At 41.6% G+C, this 15,194-nt stretch overlaps 1 protein-coding gene across 2 annotated transcripts in view; it reads right to left on the reverse strand.

Annotated features, from left to right (window-relative positions):
* Positions 1-14,901, reverse strand: part of TRIM2 (tripartite motif containing 2) — a 125,825-nt gene extending 110,924 nt beyond the window's left edge. The window contains exons 1-3 of one of the 2 annotated variants that reach the window (XM_064449848.1): positions 14,814-14,901; positions 7,978-8,191; positions 4,553-4,699 (exon numbers count right to left, since the gene is read on the reverse strand). The gene's annotated coding sequence lies outside the window, so the exon portion shown is untranslated. Of the gene's footprint in view, positions 1-4,552; positions 4,700-4,822; positions 4,891-7,977; positions 8,192-14,813 lie in introns of those variants that run through there. The other variant, XM_064449852.1, reaches the window with a different exon arrangement.
* Positions 14,902-15,194: the final 293 nt, after the last annotated feature.

The raw sequence follows: 15,194 nt of genomic DNA on the forward strand, positions 1-15,194 counted from the left end.
AACTACATAGAACATTAAATATGTTGATTAGTGCATTTTTATAGATGTTGACATCATTCACACATCTATGAAGTTCAGTCCTGACACATCTGCACTACAGTCCTGCACCTGACTGCCATTGATGTACACATGGAAAAAGAGTAACAACAACAGCATAGGTTTCAGGTCTCAGACATTACTCAGACACATGCAGGCCACACTGAGGCTTGTGCTGCTTCAACCACAGTGCCATTTTAACGACATTCAGCCTGCCTTAAGCCATCTGGGGCATCTCTCCTCTGTGTCACGCTGCAGGCATACCCATACTGAGGAAGCTAGTCCTGCCAAAAATTAAATTCCTTGGGTGGCAGGCTCTCTGGGTCATTCTCCATATCATCCAGTGGCAGCCATAAAAATGTGAGACCTTTTGTAGAAAGGGCTATTTAAAAATATTACAGTAAGCCTCTCAGTGATTCTTCTACCCAGGAAAAGAAAATCTAAGTATATTAGCATAATACCTGATCAACTAACTTTCAATAGAGTAAGACTTAAAATTAGCTCTAAATGCGTGTAGTTTTTATTTATTTGAAAGCCTACTTTTTCTGTCTTCCAAAGGCTTCATTCCCCTTGTTGCCAGGGCTTGTGTTTCACCTCAGGCTTCTCATAATCCTCAATTCTTTACAATTTTGCATTTTTCTCCTTCAGGGGCATTCTGCCAGCTTAGCAAGACCTTTTTCATTATATATCAGCTTTTTTCCTCCCTCTTTTTCTCTCAGGCCCTCTCTCTTATGCTTATACTTACTACTTAGACCACGTTTTATACTTCCTCACTATTACTTTCCTAGGGTTTCTTTAATCCCACCTACCCCATTTTGTAAGGATTACATCCATATTGCTTGCCTCTGCCCCTCAGACATCCTTCCTCATCTCCATGCAGTTGTCAATTCGTTCCCTCTCTTTTTGACTCACATTAAAGCCCAAGAATTGTTGTCTCACAGATGTTTGAAAGGAGATGCCACTGTGGATGCAACCTGCTCTGAGGAGATTTAAGAAATCTGGGATTACAACATTTCATCAATACTAATCCTGTACTGATCTTCAGAACAACTGCAATTAAAAATTTCCATTCTGACTGATGTAACTTGGGTGACTACAAATTTTATTTGTTTCAAAAGCCTAACCTCAGCCCTATGAGAAGCCATTGGCTATAGCAGCATAATAGCAGTCATATCCAGACTAGTGTCTAAACAGGCAAGGGAGCAGCAGGTGTAAAAATCCAGTAGGCCTCTCACTTGGCAGAGCAAAGCTGTCAGGTCAGTACTCATAATAGGTGAAGGAGAAAAACTGGACAATCAGCTTCTGCAGATAGAGCTAACAAATATTATTAGAACATAAAATATCCATTAGTCCCAGGGAGTTTCAAGAACTAGAAGGTGCCATAAATGAACTGTAACTACTAATCCCAATGACAGGCATACATATGTTTTTCTCTATCAATCTTTATCCAAACAAATTGGCATGAAAGCACACATTAGATGGGAAATTCTCTCAAGAGCACAGAAGATTTACAACCTCTGACTTCCCAGGCCAGGGCAGGTGCAGAGGGCAGAATCACCATTAGGTGGGAGCTGCTGGCCTCAGCCTGGCTGGGCAGGAGCAGAAAAGGAGATGCTATCAGGCAGGGGCAGGGCAGCTCTTCAGACAACAGCAGCCAGTAGGAGAGACAGTTCAGGAACTGGCTGTGATCTTAACATTTGGTCCTAATCAGCTGGACTAAGCTTTCTCCATCACAGTTGTGCTTAAAGCTGTTTTTCTGGACTAAGGCTGCTGTCCTGGTCTAATTATTGTAATAACTCCAAACTCCCCTGCCTTGTGTAATTAACTTGGGTTTGTGGTTTTGCAGAGAAGACCGCTATTAAAACAAAATCAGGCTGGTAAGTGGTAGCAGTAGTGTTTGTATTACTGCAGCACCTCTAAAACCTAGTCATGGCTCAGGATTCCAGTGTCCTGAGGCTGTGCTGAGGAAGATGAAGAAACATAATGGAGTACACACTGTATGTCACAAGATGGAAGCACTGCATCTTTCTCCAGCTTGGCCATATGGCTCAGCCTTTCACATACGGTTCTTTGTAGACTACATGATTCCCTGTTGCCCACTGAATACTAGCCTGGGGCCCAACCCACAACCCTGAAATATTACTCATCATCTATTCAGATATGAAGCCACCTTCCTCAGGGCAGGGCCTGCTGCAGGGAGAGGCACTGACTAGTGTAGTTACTCACTTGGTTCCCATTAGAGCACTACTGAAGCAGCTCACTGTGCCTTACATACTCATCATTGCAATGGCCCTGTATAGAGCGGTAGTCTAGGTCTTGAGAGACCTCATTGACAAAGCACTTTCCCCTAGGTGACACCAAAACAAAAAAATCTGTGGCAAAGCAGGAACTGAATTCTGGTTTTCCTGGTGGCTACATGGCTTAGAGTCTACTATTCTCTGAACAATCTTTCCTTACATCACACTAGATTTGCATGCCATATTAAAAGCAAAGATGAAAATGTTTACACAGCACATCTAATCTCTTCCTTTTTTAAAAAAAGATAAATACAAGGCAGTGGTATGCTACCCCAAAAAATTTTGTATTTTCCCTTTTGTTTTAAAATAAGCCAAGAAGTTTTAAGCTTCTGGGGAAGAAAAAAAAATTCAAAGACATGAACACTGCAGGGTTTCATAGCTTTAGAGAAGGACTGAAAACTATCAGTGCAAAGCCTTAAGGCCTTGCCATTTTCTTAATCATGTTTCATCTAAAATAGCTACACCATTTCCAAAGTAGCTGCTATATAATCGTATTTGCACTTGCACTGCTTTTATTCCATAATTTTTACATAGCAAACAAAATTTTAATCACATTTGAGAAGTTGAAACCCAAAGAGAATAAATGCAACTTCATACAGCACGTGATCTGAGGCTGCAAGAAGGCAACCCAGCACTACAGAAACATCATGTGGGCCCTCTGGTTCCTGTGCCATGTTTTTTGCTCGACATGACAGCAGCGGGGACGATGTGCATAGCCTGATGGGAGGCCAACAGTCACAGCTAGGCAGCAAGTCTGTTGGTGAACATGCCAAGAAGCAGAGATTTAAGCAGCCAGAAAAACATACTTTGAAGACCAGAAAGGGAAGAGGTGATTTGAAAGCCACTGAGATTTCAGTTAAACTGAATTTTCAGTTAAAAGTATCTGTTCTTTTACATTTAGATAGAAGTGGTCTGTGAGCTGAAACTCTACCCACAGAGAAATAAGTATTAGGTGAGGATGTAGGACTAAACGGTAATGAGTTGACCCACTGAGGTCCTAATTTAAGGGAGTACCTGGTACAAACCAAAGTTTGGTTTCAGTCTGGATGTCTGCCAGATTTGGGTTTTTACAGTTTTTTCTCTCCCTACACACAGTTTTTCTATTCAACTCAAATAATTTTTTCCTCTTGCTTTTTAATTCTACACTCAGACATTTAACCTCTCTTCTTTGTCCAGTTGCACTGGTCTTTTCTCTCTCACTTTTGTGCCACCCACACTCCCCCCTCCATCATTTTTGTTTGCAGTCTCTAGAAAGAATTATAAACTAAAATTTTGGTGAAGACTTCATTCTGTGATTCAAGGAAATAATAGTTCTGAACGAAACAGTTTGACACCTCAGAGCCAGACACAGTGAGCCCTGATCTGAATGCTACCCCATTTATTTATCTAACAGTTTACTCCAAAAGATAACCATGCTGATCATATCAGAAAGTACACCTCTGCAAACACACTGTGGTTGCATATGGGAAGCACCTGAAAAAGTTACTCACACAATCATGCATCATTGGCTATGTGTTCAAGATGAAGTTTAAACACTGTTTATACCTTTCAGTTCATATCCTGTTATCCTTGTCTGCATACTAAGATTTTTAATCCCCAGACCATCCTTTAATAACAGATTAGCAAAAAAATAAGACTGTGAGAAAAGTATTTAACAGATACATTAACATGAATCCTGCATACAGTAAAACATAATGAAACTATAAGAATATAAATTACTATTAAAAGTATTTTAGTATATGTATCTTGCAGAACCCAGCTATTTTTAAAAATATCTGCTCCCTAAAAATGAAACCCATGATAACTTAAGTGTAATGGTACTTTTTATATGTTTTCTGTATATAAAATACTCCTGTGTTTTTGTAAATGAATCCCAGTGAAAACTAACAAACACCATGAAAACAAAGTAGTTGTAAGGTAAAGTAGGGAGTACTTGCTGAGCCAAGCCATTTCATTGGTGAGCACTGCAAACACAAGGAAAGTGTTATAATGTTTTATATGCCCAACATCAACTTTAAGCAACTCTCCTTTGAAACTGCAGACAAGAAGAGCTCACAGACCATGAATTCTCTCAATTTATGACCTGTCTCTGGTGCCACTTCTCTGCTTTCAAAACAAGAGGAGCAGGCAGTTTTAAAGGCCACATTCAGCTGCAGACAAGAGGTAAATAAGCTCATCTGCTCTATTAACAAGAACGAACGAACTTGTTAACTACCTACCTTCTCCTCATTTTCTTGGTTCCAGCTCCTCCACAGTCTTCAGCCTTGCAAAACTCCCCCAGCCTGTGTGACCCTGCAACAGACTCTTGAGTGATTCATTGTGGCAAACTTCTTTCTGTTCAGCTTCAGTTTATGTGGCCAGACTGGCTGAGGTGGGAAGAAAAAAAAAATAATCACACAAAGGAAAAAAATAAAAAGTGGAGGCATTGAAAGGAAGAGCTAAAAACCATCTTAAACAGTGGGTCTGGTTAAGGCACACTGTTCTCTCACCATGTCAGGGAGTTAGTTTACTGACTATTGACTTTGTAGGTCACTAGGGTGCTAATGCCAGGCAAGGCAAAAGGCATCTTGTCCTTTGATAGGATTTAAGGGTAATCTTCGGGAGAAAGAGTGAGAACAGTTATTAGCATTTGGGGGTGTGATTGCTAATCCAGCAATGATGCATGACTGATTTATTAACTGTTTCACTTGCAGAAACAAATGGAAGAAGGTTCTGCCAAGAATCTGCCATTCTTTGATGGAGACCACAATGTCTGAATCCCTTTCTCTGAGCAAAGCTGTGGCAAATGCTGAGCCTGTGTGTTTTGCAATGAGGGATTAATTCTGTCTTAATGCATAATCCTATGTGCTCCCAGAGGAGAGAGTGCTGCAGAGAATTTAAAAAAACATGCAGAAATATTCCTTGTGTGTTACATACATTTAGAGACAAGAAGGAAGAAATATTTCTGCATACATTCTTTTCCTGTTTACCAACATAATCAGTAGCTAAACTAGATCACATGTCAAAAGCAACCCATTACTGCTTCCCCTCCACCACCAAACGCTAATTCCACACGTGGCATTGCTACAAAAGCAGCCACACTGCATGTTATTGGTTACTCTTCAATAGAAATATGGGGCCTTGAAGAACACTGAAGCCTCTTACACGAGGAAACAGTCTCTGCCCCAAAAGGCTTACAAATCGAAGCACTCATCATAAAGAAACAGCTGCATTAGCAGCTCAGACAAAAATCATTCATTTGCCACATTCTGTAAATTCCCATAGGCACCTATTTGCACATTGCAATGATATGTCCAGGAAAAGACTTGCTACACAATGACCCAAGTACAAGGATTAGAGGTAGAAGTTTCCACCCTGAAGGGCCAGGTCTGCAACGCTTAGCTGTCACGTACCCATGTCCTTTATCATGCATAGCATTGAGCCTTTTAACTTTAATTCATGGCTCATTTTCAGAATTCTTCCCAAGTCTGAGTAACCTGCTCAGGTATACTAAATGATATCTATTCCCTATTATGACTTAAGACAACACTGCTTTTGAAATAAGAGCTATTAACATTTGCATTATGTCTTTACGCCAGGAGAACTTCTCTATCTGAGTTGTCAGTTTAACTGTTAATTTCTTGATTTATCAGATACTCATAAAAACAAGTCAAGGCACAGATCTTGGTTCAAACAGTCTGCATTCAGCATTATATAACAAGTGAGAATTGTTAGCTGGCAATTAACAAAATAAATGAGAGACTGAAACAGAAGTAGGCTGTGTTCCCCTCCTTGCTCTAACAAAGGCCAAAAGTTATCCAGGCCTTCAGCCTGATCTCTGCCTGTAAGAATTCCGTAACAGCTAAACATCATTGCTAAGCCTTCTATCACATTTCTTCCTCTTCAACTCCTGCCTTCAAATACAACAGAACAAGTTATTAACACCAAAATGCAACCCACTGCTCTTCACACAGCAAAACACCTCCATTCAGCAGTCCATTCCCTGGATAATTCAAACAATCAAAGTTGGCCTCAAAGTAGGTAGAGTTGGCCACACCCCATCAGCTGCACAAGCAGTGTGCAACCAGTGTGCCGTTATAAGACATCTACACAGAAAGATCACTTACAGGCAATCAAGAAAAGTCTAAATATGAGGATCCCCCTAAAACTGGGTCAAACCTCTTTTTAAAATTAATGTCCTAGGAAAAAAAAAAGTAAGATTTGAGTAAGAAGTTGCAAACTGTGGGCAAGAAAAGCATTTGCATACTGCTGCTTTCTCAGCAAGTCCTCTCACTTGCACTGTGGGCAATTTCACTGCTGATGTAAGAGCGCTGCCTAACTCTGCACCTCACCTTGCTTTGGCTTGTACTATGTAATATTAAATTGTGCTTCATCTCCACAATTAATCTCAACTACTTTTAGACAGATTTGGACCTGTCCTCTAATAATTTATGAATCCCGCAAGCTGATCAGGGTGTTCAGAATATCTACACAATTAATATATTGGCTTATCTTGGCTTAAGTAGTGACCTTAAAAAAGCAGTACAGAAATTACAAACTATTAATGGCCATGTGTCATTAAAAACTGGGATAATGGCATAATGTCAAGAAGTTTTACCTCCACTTTTGAGCAACTTCATAAGCCTGCTTTTGTCTAAGGAAGGGAAAGGCCTGGAAATAAATAGCTATAGAATAACTTAGCAGAGGGAGATACAAGAGCAGGGCACATTTCAGATGGAAGATGGCAACTCAGTGAGGGAGTCTGGCCTACCCCAGTCTCTAATGACAGGAGCCCTGCAGGGTAACAGGCTAATCCAAGTGGAAAAATTCATCCTAATAGTCTGGTTTCCCACAAAGTATATAGCCTTCCAAACCCCATTATAATCCTACTTTATTTTCTTTAGTACAACATTATCTGTCAAGAATTAAAGTGATTTAGTAGGTAAGGTAACTAACTCCTCTATATTTAAACTTCAGTGAATTTCTACAGAGAGTTGCTTAATTTTCTCCTCCAGTATTGATAGTCTCTTTTTCCTTACATAGCTGGTACTTGTTCAGCAGACTAATTTAAAACTCTGAGACCTTATCCACTGTATCTCCCTCCAGTAGTCCAGAAATACAGCACTCTTCCCTTGTTTTTTCCCTCCATGTTCACAGAAAGTAAAACACCCTTTTATCTTTTATTTGAAGGCTCCATACAAATTGTTCCTTCAAAGCCTTTATTGCCTTCAGAGGAGGAAAGCCATGAACTTCCCTTAGCTGTAGTGCCTGATACTTGAAAGCTCATGCTGACTATACGCATCTTGAGATACCAGTGTCCCTGGAAGTGTTGTCAGGAATCTCAGACACAAAACATCAAATTAATCAACATGTACACTAATTACTTGACCCCAAAATATTTAAATGTGTTCATTTAAATGGTATATCCCAGGACTCATGTCATATTTATTGCACAATGATTTTACCTTCCTGTTATCAGTCCAGTCATAGACTTGCACACATTATTTCTAGCAAAAAAAAAAAAAGTAGGAAAAATGGCCTAGTCTATTGCACCAAGTACCATACCATCTAAGAACTGCAGCTGGGTAATTTGCAGTTTACTCTTAGGTCTGAAACCAACTTACACTGGCAGGAAGAGAAATTGAGAAGGTTATTTCCCACTGACCTGTCAGTTTCTTCTTTACAGAAAACCACTGCATCTTCAGGGTTGAGCAGTCTTCACACATAAATCTTAACAGGTCTGTAAACATCTGCACCATGGTTCATCAATTGCCCTTCCCTGCCTTCTGTCACCAGCAAAGTTTGGGGAGAACTTGTTTGTCTTACTGGAGAGTGACTTTTTCTGGAATAAAACTCTACGTCTTTTCTTCATTCCATGCCTAGAAAGAGAACAAAGGAACATGGACAGGTTGTTAATCAATCAATTGCCTTACCAATGACTTCTTTCTCCATATTTAGTGGGCTTTGTTTAATTCCACTAGCTCCCTGAAGACTTTCAGGTTTGTTGTTGCTCAGTGCTTTGAAGCTGTGGCACAATGCAAGACAGGGCAGAGATAACAGTTACCTCAGTATGAGCTGCTTCCACTACCAGTCCAGGAACACCCCAGGATGAGTTTACTTAGCAGCTAGGTATACATCATGTCCTAGGGACAAACCCTACAGGTTTTCGAAGTGCAACTTTGACTCTGATTGTCATCTCAATTCTGCCCATGTAAGTGAGAAATTATTTCCACTAGCACTGAAGAACAACCAGCCTATAGGCTGGATTTAGTGAGATTCACACAAATCACTCGTCAGCCCTTTCAGGCAGGGTCCTTTTTTCCCTGGTTCTTTACAGCAGCTAAGCAGCCAACTCACACCACCCTGACCTGTGACAAGGTTTTCTAGGCATAAGAGAAGAGAGGTGGGAGAAAGGGAGGAACAGAAATATGTGTAGAGAGCCCCATCTACCAATCAGGAAGGAAAGATAAATTGCATTAAAAGGATCCTTGGCCTAGAGGAGGTTCTCACATTATCATTTACAAAGTGTTACAGCTTTGATCTATAATCCATGTTCTCTTATTCCTCCTCCTCCTTTTATATCCATGAGCAATTTTTATCCTTTATCTTACTTGGGAGTTAGAGCTGCAGGTATGGGGAGACCAGATCTTTGTAAAGTGCTTTGCCCTTTGTGGGAGCATTAAAAAGCCAGCTTTCCGTGACTGCATTTTTCTGTCTCAGGAGAGGATTCCTCTCCTGAAGAAGCATGTATTGCCCGCTAACTATCATTATGAAGCACTTGGAGATCCTGGACTGAAAACAAGTGCAGAGTATCAGTACATACATTTTAAAACCCAAGAGACCCTCTTCTCTCATTTTAGTGCAACTGATAAGAATTTCCCAGGCTCTTCAAGGACATCTCTAAAGCAAAAAGCACTGATCAGAGTTTTTAAGTTACCAGTGTCCCCAAAAGTAAAACAAAACATACCTGCAAACGAAATGTCATACAAAAATTAACCACTATTTCTTAAGGACTTATGGGGCCAAACCCTGCTTAATGAGGCAACCCAGGCAAACACTAAGAATCAATGAGTTTGACCCATGGCATTCTATTCTCTGCAACAACCCAGCTAAAGATCATGCTCACAAAGACATGCCCAGTTCATGTGTAATATGGGTGCGCAAACAAGCATGGGAGAGTGGATGGAAGGATGTAGTCAAGAGAAAAAAATTGTGTGAGAATCTAGGCAAAATCCAGGTAAAATAATTGATAGTGAGGAGAGTTCTTAAGAGAGGCTAAACAAGTTCTCAGTTCATATAAGAAGTTGTAATATGTTTAGTATCCCCACTGATTCATAATGTTGTGACATTGAAAGTGAGAGGAGGGATTTGCAATGGAAAGAGGCAATGTTTCCTCTCCCATTACACGGGAGCTATGCAGGAAGGAAAGAAACTGAGCTCAAGTCTACGCTTTGCTGCTCACAGCATTTGCTGACTGGCAAATAGATACTGAGTGAATGAAAAGGTTTGGGGATTTGACATCTGTTGGCAAGGAAAAAGCTCATCATCTGCATCCCTTGCAGCTGCTGATACTCAGCCAACACAGTCCTACTCTGATGTCAGCAGTCTAAATGAGGGCCTTACTCAAACTGATAGTTTAATCCCAGGAAATCTGTGCTGAATTAATAGCCAAGGCTCTAACTTCCACAACAACTGCACACTGCTCCTCAAGGACAGAGAATATGCTCTATCTTCTGGTTCAGGCAAAAAAGATTCTGCCACTGTTAAACCCTGGTACAAAGTTCAAACTCACTTTCAAGGCAGATCTGTTTACACATGTTCACCATCACCATGAGGCCTCAGTGAACAGAAAAATATCACCCAGTCCTGCAAGTGATTAGAGCTGGGCTAGGTCAATAATAATTATTAAGTGCAGCAAAATGCCATCTTGGCAATGAACAAACATATTCAGAAAATACCGCAACAGCATTTCATCTTCCCTTCTAGTGACTGGAAAGCTAAAGTCTGTTCAGCTTTCAGAGTCCTTGCGGATATAATAATTTTAAATATAACTGGAAAACTGGTTCATGACTCATCTGCCTGTATTACCAAGTGGATTTTTTAGTCCAATAGCCAGACGTTCATTATGTGGCTGCTAAATGATTTACATTGATTGAGTACACACTGCATGCAGCTCTCGCAAATTTTATATGCTGGCTGTATGGAGAATGAATGCTTGTTGATTATGCTCCAAATAGCAATGAACCCAATTACCTAAGCCACTAACTCCCAGTAAGGAAGCCAGAAATACAGCTGTTGCTTCACTCCCTTAAAGAAACATTTACTGCTTGGATCCTAAACTACTGGAAGTTGAAGTAAATGGGAGAATTACACTAGTGAAAAACAAGCCCATGAGTTCAGATCACCTCTTCTAGTAACTGTTGTTAATTCCTTATGCTCCTCTAGAGCTTGTATTCCAGAGTAAGGCCTCACCCCACACCTAGGAAAGTAGACAAGAATCCAGCTACTTTGGGAATCTGAATGACTTCTGAGATGAAGCCACCAAGATGAGGAGGCTGGGGGGGGAAAAAAAGAAAGGTAAATTCTGGGGGAGAAACATAAGGATGCTTCCAAATCGTCTGTGGTGAAAACCTTATTTGTATCATACACAGCCAGAATGAACTTTGGTATGAGGAATGGGTACTAATGACTGCAGAAGAACCATTTGAAAAAAAATTTGGCTAAAAGCAATGTGTGGAGGTCAACTAGTCCAAACACATTTTCCACTCAGGGCTAACTTCACATTAGATAGAGAGATCCTGGGCCTTGTCCACTCAAGATTCAATGTGGATTGAGATATCACGTCTCTGGCACTGGTTCCAGTGGTCTGCCACTCTCACAGGCAAGAATTTTTTCCATGAACTACTGGAACCTCCATCATTGCAACATACCACTCTTGCCCCTTATCCCTTCATTGTGTACCTCTAGGCACTTATAAGCACACCAGCTTTGTACCTGGTGACAGAGCAGAACCATCACCACATGTGCCGCATGCAGAGTGGTGATAGCACTGGGCCTGTACGGATGCAAGACCAAAGGGATATCACCACCAGGAGAAACAGCTGCAGTTCTACAGATTGAGAGCAGCTACAGATTTAGCCAAGAGCCTCACTCAATAGCTCTTATTGCATTTCTGGGCTCTGACGCACACGTAATTGTCTGACGTCACCACACAACCCTGCATCCACAACACTGCTGAGTCTGTGCTTCAGAGGACTTAAAGCTAGGACTAGAATAACAGGAAAAATCAGAGGAGGGTAAAGAACAAGCTTATTCTTTTAAGTTCACAAAGAACCCTTCTTCCTTTCATGAGCACCAGAGAAAGTTGCACAGCACATCACAGAATTAAATGAAAACACCAAAAATTACCAATGTGATTGAAATCAGACCTCTCTGCTCTTGTTCACCGAGCACGTTACGAAGACCAATGGTTAAGTGACTTTCCATTCCAATCAGTAATGAAATTGCTGTCCATTCCATAAGGTTTTAGCTCCTGTTCCAGACTCCCAGGTATACCCACAAGTACATTCACCACTGAAAGCCATGAGGGGGAAGGCACCCCCTCACACACATCACACTGGTGCACACCTCAGGAGCATCAGTGTAGATGTAATCTCTTAAGTTCAGCAACATGATTGATCCAATTAAAAAAATATATCTTTTTTAAAATAAACTTTTGCATGCAAGAATCATCTGTCTTCCAAAACTTTCAAATTAGTTTTACAGATATTAATGCATAAGCCTTAACCATATTGTGGAACCTAAGATGGCTGCCTGCACCGATGGGTAGGGTTTGGGAATGGGAAACAGTACACACCACTGAAATGCAGGTTTCCCAGTTAGTGAAAGGTACAGCTCCAACTGCTTAGAATCAGGCAAAGCAGAAAAATTAATTATGAAACTCCTCTTTACAAATGTGATTTGAGGGTTCAATCCATATCCCTTTCTTGCTGGAAAGAAAGATAAGGTACTTTGGAGGATCATTCTGGAGGCCAGTTTATCCACCCATTCTCTCTCCTGCTCTGCATATTTCAGACTACTTTGTACAGTGGCTAAGAGGGAGGATAAGAACAGATGGCTGTTCGCTCTGATAACTGTGTCTGTTCCTAGTCAGATTAATTGGTTACAACCCAGTTAAAGATTACAGTCTGATAAAACGATACACACAGTCCTTCAGTTACTCTTCACAGTCCATGTGGAGAGACTAAAATACATCCCTAGGAATAAAAAAAAAAAAATAAAAATGGAGTTTCAATACATGCTCTAGGGATTGTGCAAAACACATTGCTGTACAGTACAGTATTTGTCCTTCCACAGAACAGTTTTAAAGAGGATAAAATTTACAGGAATGTGAAGGTCAAATGGAGGTTTAGAGACACAAGGCATTTGTGAGGATAAACAAACCCTAGGTAATTTGACAGAATATCATCAGTGTCATGATACTTTTTGTTTATCCAGGCCTTTGACATCAAGATGCTCATGACACTTAGGGGCTGCAGTAGTATCTAATTTCACTCCTTTTCTGATTATGCTGAGAACAGATTCTCCTTCAAAAAAAGTGGGAATGTGCCAGAGGACTCAAGCATTGTACTGATACTGAGAGGAGAATGGGGTGACCTCAGCCATAACCCCCAGCACAAGTCAAGATAATGGCAAAAACCAGGTAATGCCATCAAAGAATGAAAGGATGGGAATGTAAGTAGGGCTGGCCTACCCAATTATATGGAAAATAGACACTGACTCACAAAACTGATTGTGTTCTCTGAAATGGCAGAATTGTTAAAAGTGATCATGAAAGTGTAACAACTTTAGTAGAGTACTTGACATAGTGCTGCAGGGTACTCTACTTTAGAGGGTAGGTCTTATCCTACACCAATGAAAGCACAACAAATGGTTTAAAATTTGGCTAACTGGCAAACTCACAGAAATAGTGGGGAAACATGATAAATGGAGAAAGTTTCTAGTGGAGTTCTGCAGGTCTTCATTCTGGGTCCACTGCCCATAACGGCAGGGGATTTTCTCCCTCTTCTGTGAAAGAGACATGTACCTAACACATGCATATATTTGTATGTGACACATACACATGTATGTTTATCATATTGAGACTGATAAAGAGTAAAAGGACTTGACTGTAAGTCAATTCAGCTCAGTAACACGCAGTACTCAAGCAAACACAATGCAACAAATGTAAGAATAGCAAGCACAGGCCTCACAGGATGAGACTGTATTCTAGAAAACAAAGAACTTGAAAAGAATGTGGGTTTACACAAAATTAAGAGGTTACAAACACATCTGAGGAAGCAAAATGAGCGAGTACAATCCCTGTGTTTGTACTGTGCTGCAGGGGAGGGGAGAATCAGCAGAAGAGTTTGTTTCTCAGGTCTTCGATTAAGAACTGGGAAGAGGCAGAAAGAACCACAAAGAAGAGGTGAGAGCTCAAGAAAATGCTCTGCAGGAGAGGCCTATGGAGCTCCAGCTGCTCAGGCTATCAAAAGGAAGACAAAGAGATGACTTGGTTACAGTATGTAAATCCTTCAAAAGAAGAAAATGAAAATTATTAGAGAGGTGTTTAACACAACACAGAAAACACCCCAGTGGTTCAAGCCAAGAAAATTAATTTGTGAAATCAGACAAAGTTGTAATCTACGAGGTGATTAACTAGAGGAGCAAAGTACCTGGGGGAAGATTTTTCATCTTTGCATGGTGTTCCCAAACCAAGACTGGATGCCTTCATGAAGAACAGAAGCTTTAGCCTTACTGTTCAGATTGAGGGGAAAACAAAATTGAAACTGCCAAAAGCACCAGGTTTCAGCCGGTGGTCTTGCCCACAGTTTACTTCAGAAGTTGCGTGATCCCTCTCACAGTGCTGAGATCCAAGCCTTCTATCAGTCACCTACACTCAGGGGAGGTTCATCTTCTCCCACTACCAAGCCTCAGGTTTCTTTACACATACTCCACATATCTTTAAGCATGTTGATAAGTAGGCATGGCCCATTTTTAATGCATGTAGTGAAGTAGTGTTTTCAAACAGGTATCTAAAAACCCAGGGAAATATACATCACCTGCATCCACATGATGAATAGCTACAACACATCCCTAAGACAGACTTTTAACTGCTCTCAATCCTGACCTCATCTCTTCATCTGCTACTAAGACGCACAGCTTTTGCCAGGCCAATACATGTGTTCCACACTCCCTGCCTCTCAAAATAAAATTAGTGAAACTGATGACCAAACTTTTATTAATCTGAAGTCCCAGGACCACATTAAAATGAACTTTTTTTCCTTTTTTATTAGATCACATCCTCCCCTGTAACTTGGACATTACCTCTGCCCCAGTGGGCAAGAACGCCTTCAGAAACACACCCTGCAAATCCTTCATCTAAAGACTGGTTTTTTTTCCCCTGTAAAGCAACTTGTGCCTGTTCAGAAACACAAGGCCAAAACGTGCCTCACGACATACTTTCTCAGCTCTTCGTAGAAACACGCAGCCTCCCCCTGGCTTTCACCCTCGGTGGAACCGCTGCAGGATTACATCGCCATTCACAGACGCACCGCCCCGCGCTTTACACGACGGCCGGGCGCGCCCTGCCGCCCCCGAGGCCGCACGTAAGGCGGCACACTGCCGCGCGTTACCCCACGCAGCGGCGGGGAAACGGCTGCCGGGCCCCTCGCCCCGGGGGCCGTTGCGGCCGTTGGCAGGGGGCGCGGCCCGCCCGCCCACCGCGAGGCCTCTGGCGCCACCCAGCGGGCGCCGCCGGCACCGGGTGTGAGGGGAGGGAACCTGCCGCCGGCCCCGGGCTGGGTCGGCTGCGGGACGGGGTCCCCCGGAGGGAAAGGCCGT

The sequence above is a fragment of the Phalacrocorax carbo genome, chromosome 4 (assembly GCF_963921805.1).
Source record: "Phalacrocorax carbo chromosome 4, bPhaCar2.1, whole genome shotgun sequence".
Taxonomy (NCBI): Eukaryota; Metazoa; Chordata; class Aves; order Suliformes; family Phalacrocoracidae; genus Phalacrocorax; species Phalacrocorax carbo.